Source organism: Pongo abelii, chromosome 10, assembly GCF_028885655.2.
Source record: "Pongo abelii isolate AG06213 chromosome 10, NHGRI_mPonAbe1-v2.0_pri, whole genome shotgun sequence".
NCBI lineage: Eukaryota > Metazoa > Chordata > Mammalia > Primates > Hominidae > Pongo > Pongo abelii.
Window position 1 is genome coordinate 24,099,072 of NC_071995.2, and position 22,400 is coordinate 24,121,471.

Genomic DNA, 22,400 nt, shown 5'->3' on the forward strand with positions numbered 1-22,400 from the left:
CTCTTTCACCTTTTTGCTCTAAGGAGAAGTTGACTCCTCGCTAAGGTCACATTTTCCCAACAGCCTCTCTAATGGTGGCTGCTTTTCTTCCCAGCTCTATACCAAAGACCTGAAGGTGGGGTAGATGTTATTCTGTGTCCTCATTGCTGCTTTCAGACCTTTCTCTCTACCTCCTTCCTAAAAACAACCAACCACGAATCTTAGGCTATCACATGATGTCAACCCTTCCTCTCATCGTTGCTGTCAGTTATGGATTCCTGGGATATATCCTTTGATTTCTTGGTGATAGAAGACTCAAGTTCAGTCTCTCTAATAATATCCCTGCCTTACTTATGGTAGATTTCAATGGACGTGCATATGATCTTTCTACACTTTGGCCTTCAGTTCCTTAACTATCCCTCTTCCAAAGATCTTGTGTTTCACCTTATTAGGTACTATTTCGTGGTCATACCCTGGACCCCTTCATAACCGATATTTCAAATGCTCTACTCTCTGACTGCTGTGTCGTACCTTTTCAGCCCACTCTCTCTAGTATTAGGGCCTCAACAGTCCCTTGACCCTAATAGGACCTCTGATCTTTTGATTTTACCTTCTTTTTATTGACCTCACATTCTTCCAGATTAAATTTTATGGTTAATCATCGTAGTCACTCCCTTGAAAACACCCTCCATTCCCATGCTCCTGCCTCATTGTCTCACTCACTTGGCAGATCCACAATCCTGGTTAAATCCAACTCTCTGCCTACTCTATGTCTGCAATCCTGAAGCTAAAACTGTCTGGAGAAAAACTCACAGCCACACAGACTTTAAATTAGAAGTGGGCCCTTAATTCTGCAAGGCAATCATACTAGATGTTTTTAAAAATTCATTCTCCCACGCCCTTGATAAGGATTTAAAATACTTTTCTCTTTTCAAATCCCAATAAGAAAATTGGAACATTCACAGGAGAATCTACAGAGATTATCATCACCACTTCAATCCATCTGCTGCACCTGCCCCTGCACACTTTGACCTCCTGCTGAGTAGGAGGTCATGCTAATGGGTGGACCGTCCATGTCCCTATCTCAAGTAAACCCCTCTGCTGTGTGCTAGAACTCTTCTTCTCTCACTGGATTGCTTGAGAAATTCTCCCTTTCTATATTATATTATCCGTCTTCTCCACTGTATCATCACACAAAAATGATGTTATTTCTCTCAAAGTAAAAAACTTTCTCTTGATCTATCTTTTCCCACCAGCTTGCTGCCCCATTTTGTTGCTTCTATTTGCAGCAAACTGCTTGAAAAAGTTATCCATAGTCAGATCTCCAATTTGTCCCTCCGTATTCTCTCTTTAACCCACTTCAATCAGGCCTTTGCCACATTGCTCCAGCAAATCTGCTCCCCTGAAGCTCACCTGGATCACCATGCACCATGATCAAATCTCTGCTTTAATCTTAGCCTATCAATGGCATTTGAGTCACCCATCTTTCTTATTTTCTTCACTCCTATTCCAGGCACCACACTTTCTTGGATTTCTTCCTACTTTACTGAAAGCTCTTTCTGGGTTTCCATTTTGGTTCTTTCTCTTCTCCTTCATCTTCTCATGCTGGGGAGACCCATGGCTCAGCCCTTGGACCTCCTTTCTTTCTGTTCCACAGTCACTCTTTTGGTGATCTTATTCAGCCTCATGGCTTGAAATATTATATATACATGTATTTATAGTGCTATGGAGAAAACTTCTCTCTCAAATTCTAGACTACTGTGGTCAAACATCTATCAGACACATCACACTCAGTTTTCTAAGACCGAACTCCTCGTCTCGTCTTCTTCCTGCCCCACCTAAGTGCTTTACTAACTGCTTTCTCCTTCTCAGCTGATGGCAACTCCATCTTTCCAGTTGCTTCATCAAAACTTTGTCTTTGATTCCTTTAAGTCTTTCAGACCCCACATAAAATGAAATTCTGTGCTCAACCTTCAAAAATATCCATGATCTAACCTCTTCTTTCCACTGCTACCACCAGATTACTGTCATCATTTACCTCGATTAGTTGGCTTTCTAATATGTTTCATGCTATTGCCCTGTTTCCTAAACTCTAGCCCCCCGAAATAGCATCCAGGACCCTAGTAGCTGGAGAAATGTGGACCCAGGATGCAGTGCCCCAAGAGAAGACTATGGCAAGAAGGAGTCTGGGTCTAGCGAGGGCTGCTGAGAGCTTCATTCCATACCATTGAACACTTTGAACCCAATGCAGCCGCTCACCTCCAGCTGCCTCCCCCTCAATTGTACTTACCGTATCACTTAGCACTTTCTTATGTTTTCATTTCTTTCTTTAATTTTGCATTTGGTTACACAGTTATGTTATATATTATAATTTTATGTGTTTTGTTTTTGTTTGAGATAGAGGCTCACTCTGTAGCCCAGGCTGGAGTGCAGTGGCACAGTCTTAGCTCACTGCAGCCTGAACCTCCCAGGCTCAGGCAGTCCTCCCACCTCAGCTTCCCAAGTAGCTAGGACTACAGCTGTGCACCACAACACCTGGCTAAATTTTTGTATTTTTGGTAGAGACGGTTTCACCATATTGCCCAGACTGGTCTCGAACTCCTGGCTTCAAGTGATCCTCCTGTCTCAACCTCCCAAAGTGCTGGGATTACAGGTATGAGCCACTGACCCCAGCCATATATATATTTTATATATATATGTATATATAATATAATATATACTATATATAATATATATAATATAATATATACCATATATAATATATATAATATAATATATACCATATATAATATATATAATATAATATATACTATATAAAATATATAATATAATATATACGATATAAAATATATATAATATAATATATACTATATAAAATATATATAATATAATATATACTATATATAATATATATAATATAATATATACTATATATAATATATATAATATAATATATACTATATATAATATATATAATATAATATATACTATATATAATATATATAATATAATATATACTATATATAATATATATAATATAATATATACTATATATAATATATATAATATAATATATACTATATATAATATATATAATATAATATATACAGTATATATAAAATATATATAATATGTACAATATATATAATATATAATATATACAATATTATATAATATATATATTTAAGGACAGGGATCTTATTTTTTTTTCTTTTCAATCTAGTACCTACAAACTCAGTAAATGCTCAATAAGTTTTTATAATTAATTTCAGTAGGAGTAGCCATTATGGAAAACCCAACCCAAATGTTAGAAATGACCATTTCCCGTTGCTTTGGAAAGCAGGATTATCCTCCTGGTTTTTTCTTCTTTATCTGTGTGGGATAATGACAGTATTGGTTCAACACCTTTCTAAGCAATGAACTGTATAATTCCCATGCTTCAGTTTCTTTGACATAGTCAAATTCTACTGCTTAAAAATAAATACAAGCAGTAAAATTACGCTCCAAAGCCAAACCAAAACAAAACAAAACAAAAAGAGCAACCAGAGTAATTCTTTTAAAATAAAAGTAAGATTGCATCACTGTTCCATGTAAAACCTCGTAATGACTCCCCATTTTTCTCATAGTAAAACCCATATTCCTAACTATTATGACCTGGGGTAGCCAGTTTCTAATATGGTCTTCAATGATCCCAGACCCCTGGAACTTGATATGTAATTTCCTTGCACGTTGAATGGCCCTTACCTGTGTAAATAATTGGATGTTGAAGAAATGATAATGTGTGCCTTCTGAGGCTGGATTGCAAAGTACATTATATCATTGGCCTCTTTTTCTTGGATCAGCTTTTCAGAGAAAACCATGTACATTTTGTGAGAATACTCAAACAGCCCCATGGACCTGTCCAAATAGCAAGGAACTGAGGCCCTCTGACAAGAACCATGTGAATGAACCATCCTAGAAGGAAATCCTCCAGCCCCAGTCAAATCTCCAAATGACTTCCCCCACAGTCAGTATTACAGCTGCATCCTCGTGGGAGACCCTGAGCTAGAACCACCAGTAAGCCCCTTCCAAATTCTGAAACCTTAGGAATTGTGTGAGATAATAAATGTTTACTACTATTTAAGGTTTCTAAAAGACATAAAAATAATAAAATCATGTCCTTTGCAGTAATATGAATGTAGCTGGAGGCCATCATCCTAAGTGAAGGTGGAAGAGAAAACCAAATACAGCATGTTCTCACTTATAAGTGGGAGCTGAACATTAGGGACATATGGACATAAAGATGGCAACAGTGGACACTGGGGGCCACTAGAGTGGGGAGAGGGGGAGGGGGACAAGGGCTGAAGAACAACCTATTGGGTACTATGCCCACTACCTGGGTGATGAGAACATTCACACCCAAAGCCTCAGCATTGTGAAATCTACCCATGTAATAAATCTGCACATGTACCCCTGAATCTAAAGTTGACATTATATTAAAAAAAGAAAGCTGTTAAAGTGTGGGGTCATTTGTTATATGGCAATAGCTAATTAATACATGACTTTTACATTTGCATAATATACACCAGTCCTCTAGCTCTTGGGCCTCATCTCCTACTACTCTCATTCTGGTTCATTCAGTTCTAGCCATGGTGGTCTCCTGGCAATTCCTAGAACATGCCAGGTGCATACTCAACTTGGGCATTTGCTCTAGCTGCTCTCTGTGTATGAAGTAACTCAATTCTCTAGGCATCTCCCTGGCTAGTTCCCTAGCACTTTTTTAAGTCTTCCTTTAAATCTCATCTTCCCAGTAAGGCTCACCTGGCCAACATGGTATAAAACAACCTGTATTAATGTACTCTATAATTAAGGGATTTAGTATATATTATTTTTGTTTGTTCCTTTCATGGCTTGACACTCAAAGATTTCACTAGGATTTTTAAAACTCTCAAGCACCTTAGGGATAATCTTTGTTTAGAGGTTGTGAACTCCTTGTTACTGGAAGGCAGACACTGGAACAAGAACTGAGCATCAAAATTTTACCTAGGTGGCTTTACCAGGTGATTTTAAAAATTATATTTAGCCTGAGATTTTAGAAGACTGGTCACGGAGAATAAAATGGAAAAGAGTTATAAGCAACAAAAGTCCAATTAAACTGAATTTAGAAAAAAAAGTATGAAGTTGCTTATCTCAATCTAGAATTTAAAAAGTTTACCTCCATCTCCATCATCTTTTCCCTCATACTTAATTTTATTTGCAGTCAGATCTGCCCTTCATTGTGGCCCTCAGCTGTTCCAGTCTTTACTAATGGTTCAAAAAAAAAAAAAAAAAAAAAAAAGGAAAAAAGAAAACAACAACAAAACCCCAAACCTCTGAAACTGAGTCTCTTAGCTGTCACTGGCCAGGCTTTGGATCCATGCCACTTAAAGCACATGTATGGAAAATGGAACAGAGTTTTACAAAGAAAATTTATGTGTATTCCCTAAAAGAAGGTAGAATGGAAGCTGGAAAGACAAAAAGAACAATTGTCTGCTGTAATACACAATAACAACAACAAAAAAACCACTATGATATGTCTTCATAGGCAATTTGAAAACAGATTTTAATTGAAAGAAGAGAAAAAGCCGAGCATCTGATTAATCTCCTTCTTAGTCATGGCTTTGTCCTTTCATTTAGTGAAATGAAATGATTGGTGAATTTTTTTTTGTGCCGTCACCCAAAGGAACATGTATAAGTAGTAAACAAAACACATTAAATATCATTTATATAGTAATATGTCCAACTCTTATTGTCATTCATCTGGTAGTGTTTGGATAGTTTTGCATAATGGTTAGAACATGGGTTTCGGAATCAGAAAGATTGGAGTTCAAGCCCCCTCTATTTCACTAATTGAATGGACAAATTAACCTCTCAGCCTCTACAATGTGGAAAATAATACCACCCCACAAGACTGTTGTGATAATTAAATAAAATATAGAGATGTTTCAGTTTGGTTTTCACTCAAAGCAGAGTCTGAGACAGGATAGTTCGTTAGGGAGGTGCTCCCAGGAGGCAAGAGTGAGAGAATGGTTAGAGTGAGCCAGAAAAGGAGGAATAACAAATGTAAGGATGTAATATTGTGGTTGCTGATGTAGGCGTTTGCGGCTTTATCTAGCTAGCATTTCAGAGAAGCAAACAGAATGCATCCCAGAATTGTCTTACTGAAGGATGGGAGTCTGGGGCTCTTCTTCTTTACTGAGGGTTTCCCACGGGGATGTTCCCTTCTCTGCATTTTCCAAATGTTCCTATACAGGAATGCAGCAGACTCCTGTGGCTTCAGCGAAACCATGTTTTTCTCTGAGGGACAGTCTATATCTGGTTACTCTAGTAATGGCTGTAGCTTCCTGGTGGCCTGACATCTTTTTTGGGGATGAACTCCTAAAAGGTACGAGGATGTAAGAACCTCAGGAACAGTCTGGTCTTGATGCCCTTTTGAGATGAATGAATTACATCCAATGGTTTCTTCTGTTTTTGGTCAAGTATCAGAGTCCCAGAAGAGGCCATCTCATTAGACAGAGTTAGGTCATGTTTTCACCTCTTCTTCAGCTGGGGTGACATGGAGAATTATTTGCCTAGTCTATTACAAGTGATTCCATTATAGGAGATTAAACTTTATATAATAGCAGATTATTATTTTGTAGTTAAATATTTTTCCTCTACACAAAATATTTAAATAATATTCACCACTCCCATTTAAGTAGTTTGAACACTATAATGTAATTTTTGTTCACGGATGAGTGAACACTACAGCTTGTCACTCTAAAAATGATCAAGCTGCTTAATACCTAATTAAAACAGAAGTAACTTGCTAATATCTTCATGCTTAATCAATTAAATCCTAATAAGAAAAATAATGTTGTTTAGATCAAAAGAAAATAACTAAAAAATAACCTATCAGCTCATTAGTGAAGTGTTGTTGTTTTTTTTAACCATGAGCAAAAAAAAACTTCTGTCTCAGAGCACTGGCTGGTTCTTTGAAATTTTTGCCCTATCTTTCCCCTTCCCCTTTCTTCTCTACTTCTTCTATCATACTGCTTTCAATAGACAAGACATTTGGAGAGAATAATAACTGTAGTAGCTTTTCTCCTTTTCCCACCCCCAGGTTTTAGAGAAATTCTCATACTATTGCTATGCTTTTAAGCTCTCGTCAGTTAATGCAAGAAAGCATCATCTTTAAATACTAAACCATCATTAACAAGTAAAACATCTATAGCTAACAGGTAATTGGAGATTAAGTGGAAGGTTCTAGGAGGACCTTCCTTCTTGATACAAACTTAATTGGAGCATAGATATTGAGAAATATGGAAAAATATATTTTAATCATGGGAAGGGCAACCCTTTGGAATTCCCATTCTCTTTCATTATTTCTGTATATGAATACTGAGGGAGAAAGCTTGGCAACTCAATATCTTGTTTTATAGTTGTGTTTAAAACAGAAAACAAAAGCTGGCAATAATTTTTGGGCAATAGATCTCCTTATTATACTCTCTTAGTAGGTCCTCAGTTAAATTTGGTCTTTTATTTTACCATGTACAAAGTTCTGTGTCAAGGCACTGGTTGGTTCTTTGAAACTTTTGCCTTATCTCTCCCCCTCCTCCTTCTTTCTCTACACCCTTCTCCTGTGGAGTTATAGTCCAAAGTTAGGTGTTCTGGAGTAGGAATACTAATGGGACTGTCTTTTCAAGAGCGAATGCATATTCCACTCTATGATTCAGCTGGTGAAAATGCTGTTCAGAAAGCTGACTTGCAGTACTACCCAGTGCCAAAATTCATTCTTAGCTTTGAATGCAAAAGCCAAGAGCTAACTTCTTTCTTTCTTTCTTTTTTTTTTTTTTGAGACGGAGTCTCTCTCTGTCTCCCAGGCTGGAATGCAGTGGCTCGATCTCAGCTCACTGCAAGCTCCGCCTCCCGGGTTCACATCATTCTCCTGCCTCAGCCTCCCAAGTAGCTGAGACTACAGGCGCCCACCACCATGCCCGGCTAATTTTTTGTATTTTTAGTAGAGACAGGGTTTCACCATGTTAGTCAGGATGGTCTCGATCTCCTGACCTCGTGATCCGCCGGCCTTGGCCTCCCAAAGTGCTGGGATTACAGGCATGAGCCACCGTGCCTGGCCCCAAGAGCTACTTTCATGTGTGTTTTGCTTACTGACAACAACTGACTGATGTACCATGTCAATTATCAAGGATTATTTTTAAGTCCTTATTATTAGAAGAGGAAGAAAGTCATTATGTAATCTAATCTGACCTGTTAATTCAATGTACTACTTATCTCTTGGTTTAACTGCTGTGAACTATTTCAATGTGAATTGCTATTTTCATATTGGTTTTACTTTAACAATCCCTACTCTTAAAAAAAAATTTCAAAATGATCTTAAGGAGTCAATTCAAACCTTTACCTCACTAAAAACTTCTTCCTTTTGTTCCAAACTTCTATCTCAAAGTACTGACACATTCAGGGAATAGGCATATAAAAATGCTTTTTTAATACTAGGATTAAAAAATTTTATTTATCTTTCATTATTAAGTTTTTCCAATTGTCAGGCTATCCTCCCTTGGACCATATTCTCAGGTTATATTTTTCTGCAGATCTTTGTCTCCAGATGTCTACAATGGCTATCATCATAGAGACTTGTTGCTAGTGAAAGTAGGCTAAATTTATAAGTAAAAAGGAAATATTTTTCCTATTCCTGAGAACAGACATTTCTGATCTCAAATTTGAGAGAATTAATGTTGCTTAATTATGGTATTTAAGTCAAATTTAGAAATAGGTAATATTTTCTTATTATATTTAGTATTTAAATTAGTATTAGTATTTAAATGTAAATACTAGTTAGTATTTTAAATACTTAAATACTAATACTAATCATTACTAATACTAATTTAATTTAAATACTAGTGTTTAAATACTAATTTAAATTTAAATACAAGTATTTGAATTAGTATTAGTATATCTAGTATATATTAATATTTCAATCCCCATAGGTAGGTTTTCTGGTTCCTTCTCATTTGGGTAGACTATGTCAGAGGGAAGATCTGGGACTCAAGAGCTGCTGTTCAGATTCTTTTGTCTCACAGGGTGCTTTCTTGATTGGGTACTCTCTCCTTTCCCCTAGGGATGGGGCTTCCTGAGAGCTGAACTGCAGTGATTATTATTTCCATTCTGAATCTAGCTGCTCATGAAAGCTACTGGGTTCTGGGCTGGTACTGGGGAGTGTCTGCAGAGTCTTGTGATGTGATCAGTCTTTAGGTGTCTCGGCCATGGATACCAGCACCTCCTCTGGTGGAGGTAGCAGGCAAGTAAAGTGGACTCTTTGAGGGTCCTTGGTTGTGTTTTTGTTAAGTGCGCTGGTTCTATGTTGGTTGGCCTCCAGCCAGGAGGTGGCGGTCTCAAGAGTGCATCAGCTGCAGTGGTAGAGGGAGGATACCAGCTTGCTCAGGGGCAGGTGGTAGGTAGGGCCATAGAGCTCCCAAGAGATTATGTCCTTTGTCTTCGGCTGGGGGGGTGGGGTAGAGAAAGACCCCCAGGTGGGGGCAGGGTTGGGCGTGCCTGAGCTCAGACTCTCTATGGGTGGATCTTGTTGAAGCTGCTGTGGGGGATGGGGATGTGTTTCCCAGGCCAATGGAGTTATGTTCCCAGGGGGATTATGGCTGCCTCTGCTGCAGTCACACAGGTGGCCAGGGAAGTGGGAAAAAGCCGGCAGCCACAGGCCTCACCCAGTTTCCACACAGTTGAAAGGCCAGTGTCACTCTGACCGACCCCCACAACAGCACCGAATTTATTTCCAGGCAGCCAGTGAGGAGGGCTGAGAACTTGCCCTAGGCTACAAGCCTCCCTACTGAGAAAGCAAACGGACTCACAGTTCTTCGGCTGTCCTGTAGCAGCAATCCACCTCCTTCAAAGGGTCTGTGGGTTCTGTCGGCTTTCCTGGTATATTCCTACAGTAGTTCTTGGAGCAAAAGTTTACAATGTGGATCTCCACACGTTGCCTTTTCTCTCCCAGTGGGAGCTGCAAGTTAGTCTTGCCTCCTATCTGCCATTTTTGGATCCTCCCTCATAGGTAGTTCTTTACAGGTGTAAGCAACAAGTGGTGTTGCTTTTGTGGTATTTGCTATATTGTCTCTAACTTTTCTGTGCCAATGGTCTAAGGATGAGTGGAGAATCATGATTCAGAATTTCTTTTTTCCATACTTCAACATGGCCCTGTGTGTAGCTTCACATTGTTGAGTCACACTTCTCAAACTCATTTTCTCTGAGCTAGAGGGTAAGAAACTGAGATGTGACATAATGAAAGCTTCCAACACTATGAATACTACAATAAAATATTTTTAAAGATAAGGGGGTTATTTGTGCCCCCGTAGACTGCAATGTTTTTCAATGTGCAATTGCCATAAAATAGTGAACTGTTGAACATTGTTTTTTTTCTTTTTTTGAGATGGAGTCTTGTTCTGTTGCCCAGGCTGGAGTGTAATGGCACGATCTCGGCTCACTGCAACCTCCACCTCCCAGGTTCAAGTGAATCTCCTGCCTCAGCCTCCTGAGTAACTGGGATTATAGGTGTGTGCCACCACCTCCGGCTAATTTTTATATTTTTAGTAGAGGCAGGGTTTCACCATGTTGGCTAGGCTGGTCTTGAACTCCTGACTTCAGGTGATCCAACTGCCTTGGCCTCCCAAAGTGCTGGGATTACAAGCATGAGCCACTGTGCCCGGCCTATTGAACATTTTTGACTAAAATCCACAGTGAAATATACAGATAACTTAATGTCCAAAACATATATCTACATACATGCAAAACTGAAACAAAATTTTCATGAAACAGTTCTTACCCTAGATTCCTCATAATGCACTCTGAATATTTTTTCTTTTCTTTTTTGTTTTTTAAAATGGTGTTTAAACTCAGTTGATTTTGTGACCCACTAAAGAACTGTTAATCAGATTGAAAAGTACTGTATTAATGGGATGGGGGAAGAGCTTTCTAAATCATATACACGAATATAATACACAAAAACATAAGTGTTTTTTAAATTTGTTTTTATGTATATGCAAAATGTATTTTTCACTAAGTTTTCGGGAGGAAAGTTTGCAAGCCACTACCCAAATGAATAAAATAATTGAAACTTTTATGCAACCAACAAACATATGGAAAAAAAGTTCATCACTGATCGTTAGAGAAATGCAAATCAAAACCACAATGAGATACCACCTCATGTCAGTCAGAATCACGATTATTAAGAAGTCAAGAAACAACAGATGCTGGCGAGGCTGTGGAGAAATAAGAATGCTTTTACATTGTTGGTAGGAATGTAAATTAGTTCAACCATTGTGGAAGACAGTATGGCGATTCCCCAAGGATCTAGAAGCAGACCTACCATTTGACCCAGCAATCCCATTACTGGGTATATACCCAAAGGAATATAAATCATTCTATTATAAAGATATATGCACACATATGTTTATTGCAGCACTATTCACAATAGCAAAGACATGGAACCAACCCAAATGCCCATCGATGATAGACTGGATAAAGAAAATGTGGCACATCGAATACTATGCAGCCACAAAAAGCAGTGGGATCATGCAGGGAGGAAGCCATCATCCTCAGCAAACTAACACAGGAAGAGAAAACCAAACACTGCATGCTCTCACTCACAAGTGGGAGGTGAACAATGAGGACACATGGACACAGGGAGGGGGACAACACACGGCGGGGCCTATCGGAGAGGGGGGCGAGGGGAGGGAGAGCATCAGAATAAATTGCTAATGCATGCAGGGCTTAAAACTTAGGTGATGGGTTGATACGTACAGCAAACCACCATGGCACACATATACCTATGTAACAAACCTGCACGGTCTGCACATGTATCCCAGAACTTAAAGTAAAAATAAATAAGACCCCCCCCCACATAAAAAATTGAAACTTGCCTTCAGAGGCAAGTAGGTTAATAGAATGTGCAGTCCTAACCTATTTTTATTTATTTTTTATTAGTTAATTATTAGGCAAACCCATAGGATTGCTTTTATTTTCTTCCCTCAACTATTTTTTTTTTCAAGAATGATTTGAGTTCTCTGATCACATTATAGACATACAATAGCTATGTCAAGTGTTGATTACAGTGATGGAGTTAGTTTCCTTATCTTAAACATTATGAATAACTCTTTGATATAATCTTGTGTACATAATCTTTAAGGAATCCTATAATTTTTAAATGACACTTTGAGACTGCTTTTCCAGCTGTGATGAACAAGGGTTAATGTATATTCATGTTGTAAAATGGATCCTCTGTAATCGTTCCTGTATTACAGATCCCAAGGGCTATATTCATGACAATTAAAGGGATAAATTTAAAACGCTTTCATGAGGATTGACATAGTGTTCATATAATGGTAAGTGTAATTCTAATGACTGGAGAACTCAATGATTCAGAAATCTGTGCCCATTAACATCAGAAGCAGTGACTAAGTGTCTAAGTATCTGACTGTATGCAATATAGTGCTAGACTCAAAGCAAACAGAACCTACTCTCTGCCCTTTGGAGCTTTACACTCTACAATATCAAATCCAAAATAAGTATTTTTCACCCCAGATAAAAGGAAAAGTGGGAGATTTTTGTCTTAGTGGCTCTCCTCATTTGATAATCATCTCTCCTCATAAAAATTCTCCTCTCTTGCCACTCCCTTCTCTGTGATCTTTAATTCCTCTGCCCTCCCCCAACCCCTTACCCCTTAGCTCTCTGGTGCTGCTTTCATGCTGACTATGCATATCTAGCCCACTATCAGCACTTCTCTCACCTTCCACTAACTGAATCAGAATAGACCATAGACTCCAAATTTGATCGTCAAGGGTTTCAGGCCCAGAACTTTTAACTGGCCAGCTTTGAAAACTTGGACAACTCATTGCAATAAATATAAAAAGTTCAAAATGTCTGAGATCTACTTTCAAATAGTTCAACCAATTATACATATGTTAAGATACATATATACTTTAAATACGAATACATACTTTGTATGCACACACACATATATACAATACAAATACAGTAGGATGTTAATAACTGGGAAATCAATGTGAGCAGTGTATATAAGTTCATTGTAAGTTCATTGTGCCATTTTAAAAATATTCTATAGAATATTTATATGTATGTGCCATTTATAAATATTCTATAGAAATATAGAATATTCTATAGAAATATAGAATATTCTATAGAAATATAGAATATTCTATAGAAATATTCTATATTCTTTTTTTAAATTTTATTTCTTTTCTTTTTTTTTTTTTAATTAAGTTTTAGGGTACATGTGCACAATGTGCAGGTTAGTTACATACGTATACATGTGCCATGTTGGTGTGCTGCACCCATTAACTCGTCATTTAGCATTAGGTATATCTCCTAATGCTATCCCTCCCCCCTCCTCCAACCCCACAACAGTCCCCAGAGTGGGATGTTCCCCTTCCTGTGTCCATGTGTTCTCATTGTTCAACTCCCATCTATGAGTGAGAACATGCGGTGTTTGGTTTTTTGTCCTTGTGATAGTTTACTGAGAATGATGATTTCCAATTTCATCCATGTCCCTACAAAGGACATGAACTCATCATTTTTTATGGCTGCATAGTATTCCATGGTGTATATGTGCCACATTTTCTTAATCCAGTCTATCATTGTTGGACATTTGGGTTGGTTCCAAGTCTTTGCTATTGTGAACAGTGCGGCAATAAACATACGTGTGCATGTGTCTTTATAGCAGCATGATTTATAGTCCTTTGGGTATATACCCAGTAATGGGATGGCTGGGTCAAATGGTATTTCTAGTTCTAGATTCCTGAGGAATCGCCACACTGACTTCCACAATGGTTGAACTAGTTTACAGTCCCACCAACAGTGAAAAAGTGTTTCTATTTCTCCACATCCTCTCCAGCACCTGTTGTTTCCTGACTTTTTAATGATTGCCATTCTAACTGGTGTGAGATGGTATCTCATTGTGGTTTTGATTTGCATTTCTCTGATGGCCAGTGATGATGAACATTTTTTCATGTGTCTTTTGGCAAAATAAATGTCTTCTTTTGAGAAGTGTCTGTTCATATCCTTTGCCCACTTTTTGATGGGGTTGTTTTTTTCTTGTAAATTTGTTTGAGTTCATTGTAGATTCTGGATATTAGCCCTTTGTCAGATGAGTAGGTTGCGAAAATTTTCTCCCATTTTGTAGGTTGCCTGTTCACTCTGATGGTAGTTTCTTTTGCTGTGCAGAAGCTCTTGAGTTTAATTAGATCCCATTTGTCAATTTTGGCTTTTGTTGCCATTGCTTTTGGTGTTTTAGACATGAAGTCCTTGCCCGTGCCTATGTCCCGAATGGTATTGCCTAGGTTTTCTTCTAGGGTTTTTATGGTTTTAGGTCTAAATTTAAGTCTTTAATCCACCTTGAATTAATTTTTGTCTAAGGTGTAAGGAAGGGATCCAGTTTCAGCTTTCTCCATATGGCTAGCCAGTTTTCCCAGCACCATTTATTAAATAGGGAATCCTTTCCCCATTTCTTGTTTTTGTCAGGTTTGTCAAAGATCAGATAGTTGTAGATACGTGGCGTTATTTCTGAGGGCTCTGTTCTGTTCCATTCATCTATGTCTCTGTTTTGGTACCAGTACCATGCTGTTTTGGTTACTGTAGACTTGTAGTATAGAAATATAGAATATTCTATAGAAATTTCAAACTAAAATTTGGGAAAAAAACAGAAAGACCATTTCCTTGTATTGTAAGTATCCAATAAATGCTAGCTATTATTTTTATTAATCGTGCACTGTATGCCTGTGGGAGATAAATTCCCAGCCCACTCCTAGGTAATGCAAACATTTAGTGCTGGTCTTTAAGAGACATAATCATAATCCTTTTTGCCTGCCTTTCCATATAAATATGGATTGGGAGTTTTGTAGAGTGGCAATCTACTGGTATATAGGTGACTACTTAATTATTTAGAGTTACAGACTGTTCTAATTTTACAGAGTTGAAAGTTCGCTCACACTGCACTCGGTCTTTATTTCCTGTAACCAAGCTAATCTCCCTCCTGAGTAACTTCCAACATAGTAAGCGAAATGCAGACACACACATGCACATAGGTGACACACATATGCCACATAAACACGCTAACTGATCACTCAAACCTTTAACTTGCTAAATAATGCTAAATAATTTTTGTCTAGTTTACACAATTTCTTTCAATTAAATCTTTAGAAAATTGAGTGTTTAATTCTTGGTCGAGGCTGATCTTTCTTTGCCAGATGGTGTCTGGGTGTAGGGAAAAGCTCAGGACTCCACCTGACAATAGGAATGAGGTAGCTGGATCGTGCTCTGTTTTTCTCCTGCTCATCTGGTCTCATCTCTGGACTGACAATCCCTGGAAAGTGATTCATTTAGGTGCCCTTGAGGGACCTGAAAGCTTTTATGTCTGCCCTAAAAAGTAATCATAATCTCCTTTTGTGGCAGCCCTGAAATTGCTGAAAAACCAACTGAAAGTCTAATCCTGAGAAGTGACTTGTGGTGAACATACTCCAAGAAAGCCCCAGTTATTCCCACCTCCTAGTATTCATGCTATTGTGTAGTCCTCTCCCTTTGAATGTTAGTGGTGATGTGGTATGTTTCTCACCCCCATTCACTGAACTCACGGCAGGGGCACCCCATCTACTTGGCCCACCGTGCTTAGCCCCTTGCAGGAGGGAGCAAGTGAGCGAGTGAGTACGGGATCCAGCTGGCTGCTCCAGGCATTGACGCAGGAGCAAGCTCTGTGTGGGGCCCATGACGAGACCAGACACGTTGCTTTGAGGGGAACGCAGCGGATCCCAGGGTGCCTGTGACCCCGAGGCCTCACAGGGTGCCTGTGACCCTGAAGCCCCAGAGGGGGAGTTACAGTACTATTTTAGTTCTGCTACCTGCACTCCAGTGGACAGCAGTGTGTTAGTGGCTCAGTTGGCCCCTTGCCTTGTCATGTGGGGTGGCTACCCTCCGTTGGCAAGGGCAAAGGGCCAATGTGACAGCCTTTTCTGGGTACCTACATTTGGTGAGCCCCGAGCTCTTGTCCAGCATCCAAGAAGCATGAGGTCATGTGGACGATTGAAGGATGGTGAAGGCAGAGAATTGTACTGAGTGATGAAAATGGCTCTCAGCAGAGAGGGGAACTGGAGAGGGGATGGGAAGGGCAAGTCATTTTCCCTGAAGTCAGGTTGTCTCTCTCTCTCGAAGTCAGGCTTTCTCCCCTACTTCACCAACTGAGTCTGGGGTCTTTATAGGTACAGGATGGGGAGTGTGAGTGTATGCCAATTGGTTTGTGAGTATGCGAAAAAGGTTAAAGTGATGACACCACTCAAAGGTGGGCATGATGGTGCAGAAAACCAATTAGCAAAGGGTAGATATGTGTAAGATAGGTGAAGGGTGGGGATCAATTAGAGAAAAGTGCACCAAACAGGAGGACAAGTTCCCAATCCAGTACGAGGATTTAACTTGTAATTTGGCTTTCAGGCTTTAAAGTGTCTTCAGCTTGGAGGTGGGGTTTCACCAGGTACCCGCCCCTATCTGCCCAGGCATTTGGCTGTTTCTTGTTGCTGTCAGTGGGATGTGTGACTTGCTGCTAACCAACAGAATATGACAAAGGTGATGTGATGTCATTTCCATGATTCTGTAAGATTGTAACATGTATATTGCTAGTAGCGCTTCCATATTGACTTTCTCTTGCTACCTTTCATAAAGAAAACCACCATAGGAAGAGACCTACCTGGTAAGGAGCTAAAGGCAGCCCTGACCAATGGCCAGGAAAGAGCTGAGGCTGTCAGTCTAACAGCCTGCAAGGAAGTGAATCTGCTAAAAGCTACATGAACTTAGAGGAAGATTCTTCTCCAGTCAGTCCTCTGTTGAAATTCCAGCCCTGGCTCTTGGTAGCCTTGTGAGAGACACTGACGTAGAGCACCGTATACTGCTACTTGGAATCCTGATTTGCAGAAGCCGTGAGATAATAAGCTGCTAAATTTGTAATAATATGTTATGTGGCAATGTAAAATTAATACATAACTTTTGCCACAAATTGAGCAACCAAGGAAGTCGACAGAGTTATGAGTTCCTAAACCTCTGGACTTATCTATGGCATTAAATTATTCTGGACATACTTATTTTTTTAGAGATTTTAAAAGACCAGAAACTAGATTCAATTAAATTCAATTCAAGCCAAGCCTATTTAATTCCATTCAACAAGAGTTCCTGAAAACTTTCTATATTCCCTTACCAACCTTGTCCCATTGCGATAGACCCTGCAAATAAAAAACTAAATATAATGCAGTCCTCAACTCAAGGGAGTTAGCTCTGTTGGGGAAGACAAATCTCTAGGACTTACCACCACAGGGCAGGATGTTTAGGATATGAGTTTTTGTATATTTTTAAAGCACCCCCTTATGGTTAATTTTATGTGTCAACTTGGCTGGAACACTATTCCCAGATTGGTCAGACCTTATTCTGGAAGTTTCTGATTAATATTTAAAGCAGTGACCTTTGAGTAAAGCAGATTGCCCTTCATAATGTGGGTGGGCCTCATCCAATCAGTTAAAGGTCTATAACAGAATCAAGACTACAAGACTAACATCTTCTGTGCAAGAAGGAATTCTGCCAGCAGATGGCTTCCGGACTTGTACTAAATCAATTCTTCCCTGGGTCTCCGTAGTAGTATGGGCCAATTCCTTAAAATAAATCTCTCCATAAACAAATATGTATATATGAATTCTATTCATTTTGTTTCTCTGGAGAACACTGTCATACACAGCCCATACTGTAACAGTAATATTTTAAATTGCAACCTTTACATTAATTAGTTCCATATTCAACTGTGAATCTTCACTTATAGTTCATGTTTGTTACTTGGTCCCTTCTCTGACAGTTTCCCTACATGGCAAGTTCTTTGAGGATATCTGGGTGTTTTTAAAAATCTATATACCTACAAACTGTCTATTATGGAAATGAATCACTTATTAACTCTGTGATCTTAGGCAAATTACTCCATGTCATTAAGTCTTAATTTTTCTCTTTTTTTTTTTTTTTTGAAACAAGAGTCTCCCTCTGTTGCCCAGGCTGGAGTGCAGTGGTGCAATCTTGGCTCACTGCAACCTCCACCTCCCGGGTTCAAGTGATTCTTGTGCCTCAGCCTCCCAAGTAGCTGGGATTACAGGTGCACACCACCATGCCTGGCTAATTTTTGTATTTTTAGTAGAGACGGGGTTTGCCATGTTGGCCAGACTGGTCTCGAACTCTTAGCCTCAAGTGATCTGCCAACCTCGGCCTCTCAAAGTGTTGGGATTACAGGCATGAGCCACAATACCTGGCCAATATTCTCATGTAAAGGAGTAAACTACCACTTCATAGAATTGCTCTTAAGGTTGATTAAGATAAGACTATAAAGAATTTAGTATAGTGCTTAGTGCTATAGTAAACACTCAATAAATTTTATTTTTGTGTGTGTGTTATTATCTACACCAGCAGAATAGTAAATATTCATTAAATTGAAAATTACAATAACACAATATAGAAGGCATCATGTCCAAAATGAAGAATAATAATTCTTTATAGAAACTTTACCTCAATACACTTGAGACATGTAGGTACTTAACTGAATGCATCTCTAATAATGTAAAACATGATTTTGAAGTACATTCTGTGCAAAATATAGTGTAGAATAAAAAATGTTCTCAGATGTTACCAGTTATCTACCCAGAATTTAATTTTGCATAGGTTCTTAAGTATATTGATGCTGCCTTAATTTGTTATCAATTACAAATAATTTTTCTAAACTGTATAATTAGGAATGGATTCATTTGTTCTGAACTGGTAATTATGCACAATAAATGGGAATGTGGTAGGATTATGAGGTTATAGTTGAATAATAGCAAGTTAGGACTAATTTTTCATAATTTTTCCCTTTGTATTGTTATTAATGAGAGAGAAATGTTTTTGGTTAAATTATGTAGTTCATCAGTGGTGGAAGGAACTCAAAATTGAAGATTAGTTTTCAGATAATTATCTTTTATATTTAAAGAAAAAGGAGAAAGCAGTTGATTACATTTATACACAACTTTCTTCTTTGTCTAAAAATTTCAGCTTGTCAAACACACACCATGGAAAGTTATATGTATGGCAACAAGGCCTGTATAATTTTCTATTTTTTAAGAATTTGCAAACTCAATAATTGCAGGAAAACAGTAGCCTAAACTCTCAATGCAGATTTAATAATAGTGTACTTTACTGAGGTCTCTTTTTGGAAGATTTTATTGCTCAAAAACAGTGTAGTTCAGGATACCTACTAGAATACTAAAACCTTGATTATTTACAATTAAGTAACACTGGTTCAAATATTTTATTTCTTTTCATTTTGGATTATTTTCATCATGTTAATAGCAACATCAGTGAAGCTGCCATGGCATAATATACAATTTATTTTGGAATAGCATCGAAGCTCATCTGTATAACGAGAGTTAATATGGTGGTTCAAACTCTACAAAGTTTACAATTTTATTGTGCCAAAAATTAACATAAAATCTTGTCAAATTTAGGGAAATTTATATTGGTGGAATGAAAATTTTTAAAAATTATTGATTTCTCTGCTTAATTCCATACAATGTATACTAAATATAAATAATTTCATGTATCTAGTCACATAAAAACTCACTGAATCCCCATCATGTACAAGACAGTTTCATGTCTTTCCTCAACTGGCTCACATTTCTGGGAGAGGAGACAAGGTGAAAGCACAAGTCATATAAGCCAGTTAATGGCGTTAGAGTTCAAAACAGGGAGTGGTCACTTTCAGATCAACAAAGGACTGTTTCATGAAGAAAGTGCTAGAGGTATAGAACCATAAATTTCTGAAATGAAAGGGCTTTTTATTGTACAGATGAGGAGACCAAGGCCAGAAAGTGTAAAAACTTGTCTGAAGTCATGTTATAAAAATATGATAGCACTTGATTAGTTAGAATCCAGGTCCCATAACTTTTTGTCTAATGGATCTTTTAAAATAGTGGCTTTACTGACGTGTAATTCACATACCATAAATTTACATTTTTAAAGTGTACAATTCAACGTTTTTTAGTATATTTATAAAGTTTTGCGACTATTAACATTATCTAACTTGAGAACTCCAAAAAGAAACTCTGTACCCTTAAGGTATCTGTTAAGGCATTTGTCCCATTTTTCAAGTGGTTTGTTTGTTTTCTTATTGTTGAGTTTTAAGAGTTCCTCATATATTTTGGTTAACAGTCCTTTGTCAGAAGTATCTTTTGCAAATATTTTCTCCCATTGTGTGGTTTGTCTTGTTCTGTAGACATTTTCTTTCATAGAGTAGAAAATTTGATTTCTGTGAAGTCCAGCTTGTCAATTAGTTATTTTATAGATTATGCCTTTTGGTGTTGTTTCTAAAAAGTCATTACCATACCCAAGGGCATCTAGGTTTTCTTCTATGTTTCTTTCTAGGAGTTTTATAGCTTTGAATTTTACATTTAAGTCTATGATTCATTTTGAGTTCATTTTTGTGAAGGGTGTAAGGTCTGTCTAGATCCATTTCTTTCCATGTGGATGTCTAGTTGTTCTAGCATCACTTGTTGAAAAGATCACTTTTTTTTTTCCATTTCATTGCCTTTTCTCCTTTGTCAAAGATCAGTTGGCCTTATTTATGTGGGCCTCTTTCTGTACTCTCTATTCTGTTCCATTGATTTATTTGTTCCTTTACTAATACCACACTGTCTTAACTACTACAGCTTTAGAGTAAGTCTTGAACTCAGGTAGTGTTGATTCTCCGACTTTGTACTTCTCTAGTATTGTGTTGGCTATTCTGAGTTCTCTGATTCTCGATATAAACTTTAGAATCAGTTTGTTGATATCTACAAAATAACTTTCTGGGATTTTGATCAGGATTGTATTGAATCTATAGATCAAGTTGGGAAGAACTTACGTCTTGACAATATTGAATCTTCTTATCCATGAACATAGAACATCTCTCCATTTACTTAGTTCTTCAATTCCATTAATCAAAATTTTGTAGTTTCTGCTACATCGATATTGTAGATATTTTGTTAGATTTATATCTAAATATTACATTTTTGGAAGTGCTAACATAAACAGTATTGTGCTTTTAATTTCAACTTTACTTGTTCATTGCTGGTATTTAGGAAAGCAATGGACTTTTGTATTTTTTCATGTATCTTGCAATCTTGCTATAATTGCTTATTAGTTCTAGCAAGGTTTTTTTTTGGTGTGTGGGGGGGTCGATTCTTTCAAATTTTCGACATAGTAATCAAGTCACCTATGAACAAAGTTTTATTTCTTCCTTCCCAGTCTGTCTGCCTTCTATTTTTTTTCTTGTCTTGCTGCATTAGTTAGAAACTACAGTAAAATGTTGAAATAAAGTGGTAACTAGGGACATCCTTGCCTTACTTCTGATCTTAGTGGGAAAATTTCTTACCATTTAGTATGATGTTAGTTGTAGGTTTCTGTAGATTTTTTAAAGTTGAGGCATTTCTTCTAATCTCTAAATTATTGAGAATTTTAATTATAAATGGGTGTTGGATTTTGTCAAATGATTTTTCTGCATCTATTGATAAGATCATGTGAGTTTTTTTCTTAGCCTGTTGACATGATGGATTACATTAATTTTTGAATGTCAAACAAATTTTGCATACCTGGGATAAATACAACTTGGTCGTGGTGTTTAATTTGTTTTATATATTGTTGGATTTGATTTGCCAATGTTTTTTGAAGACTTTTGTATCTATGTTCATAACAGATATTGTTTTATAGTCTTATTTTCCTGTACTGTCTTGGTTTTGGTATTAGAGTAATTCTGGCTTCATAGAATGAATTAGGAACTACTAATATTTCCTCTCCTTCTATCCTGAAAGAAATTTTAGAAAATTGGTATAATTTCAAAACTTTTGGTATTATATCTAAAAGACCATTGACCAATTCAATGTTACAAAGATTTAACCCTATGTATCTTTAAGAGTTTCATAGTTTTAGATCTTACTTTTAGGTTTGTAATCTATATGGAGTTAATTTTTGGGTATGGTGGGAGGTAAGGATCCAATTTAACTCTTGCTGTAGATATCCCATAGTCTCAGTCCCATTATTTGAAAAGACTATTTTTTTTCCCATTGAGTAGTCTTGGTGCTTTTGTTGAAAATCAGTTGACCATAAATATGAGGGTTTACTTTTGGATTTTCAGTTCTCTACCATTTAACTATATATCTATTCTTATGCCAGTATCACACAATTGATTACTGCAGCTTTAGAGTAAGTTCTGGATTTAGGAAGTGTGACTTCTCTAACTTTTTTCTTTTATTCTAGATTATTTTAGTTATTTGAAGAACATTGCCACCTTAGCAATATTACGTTTT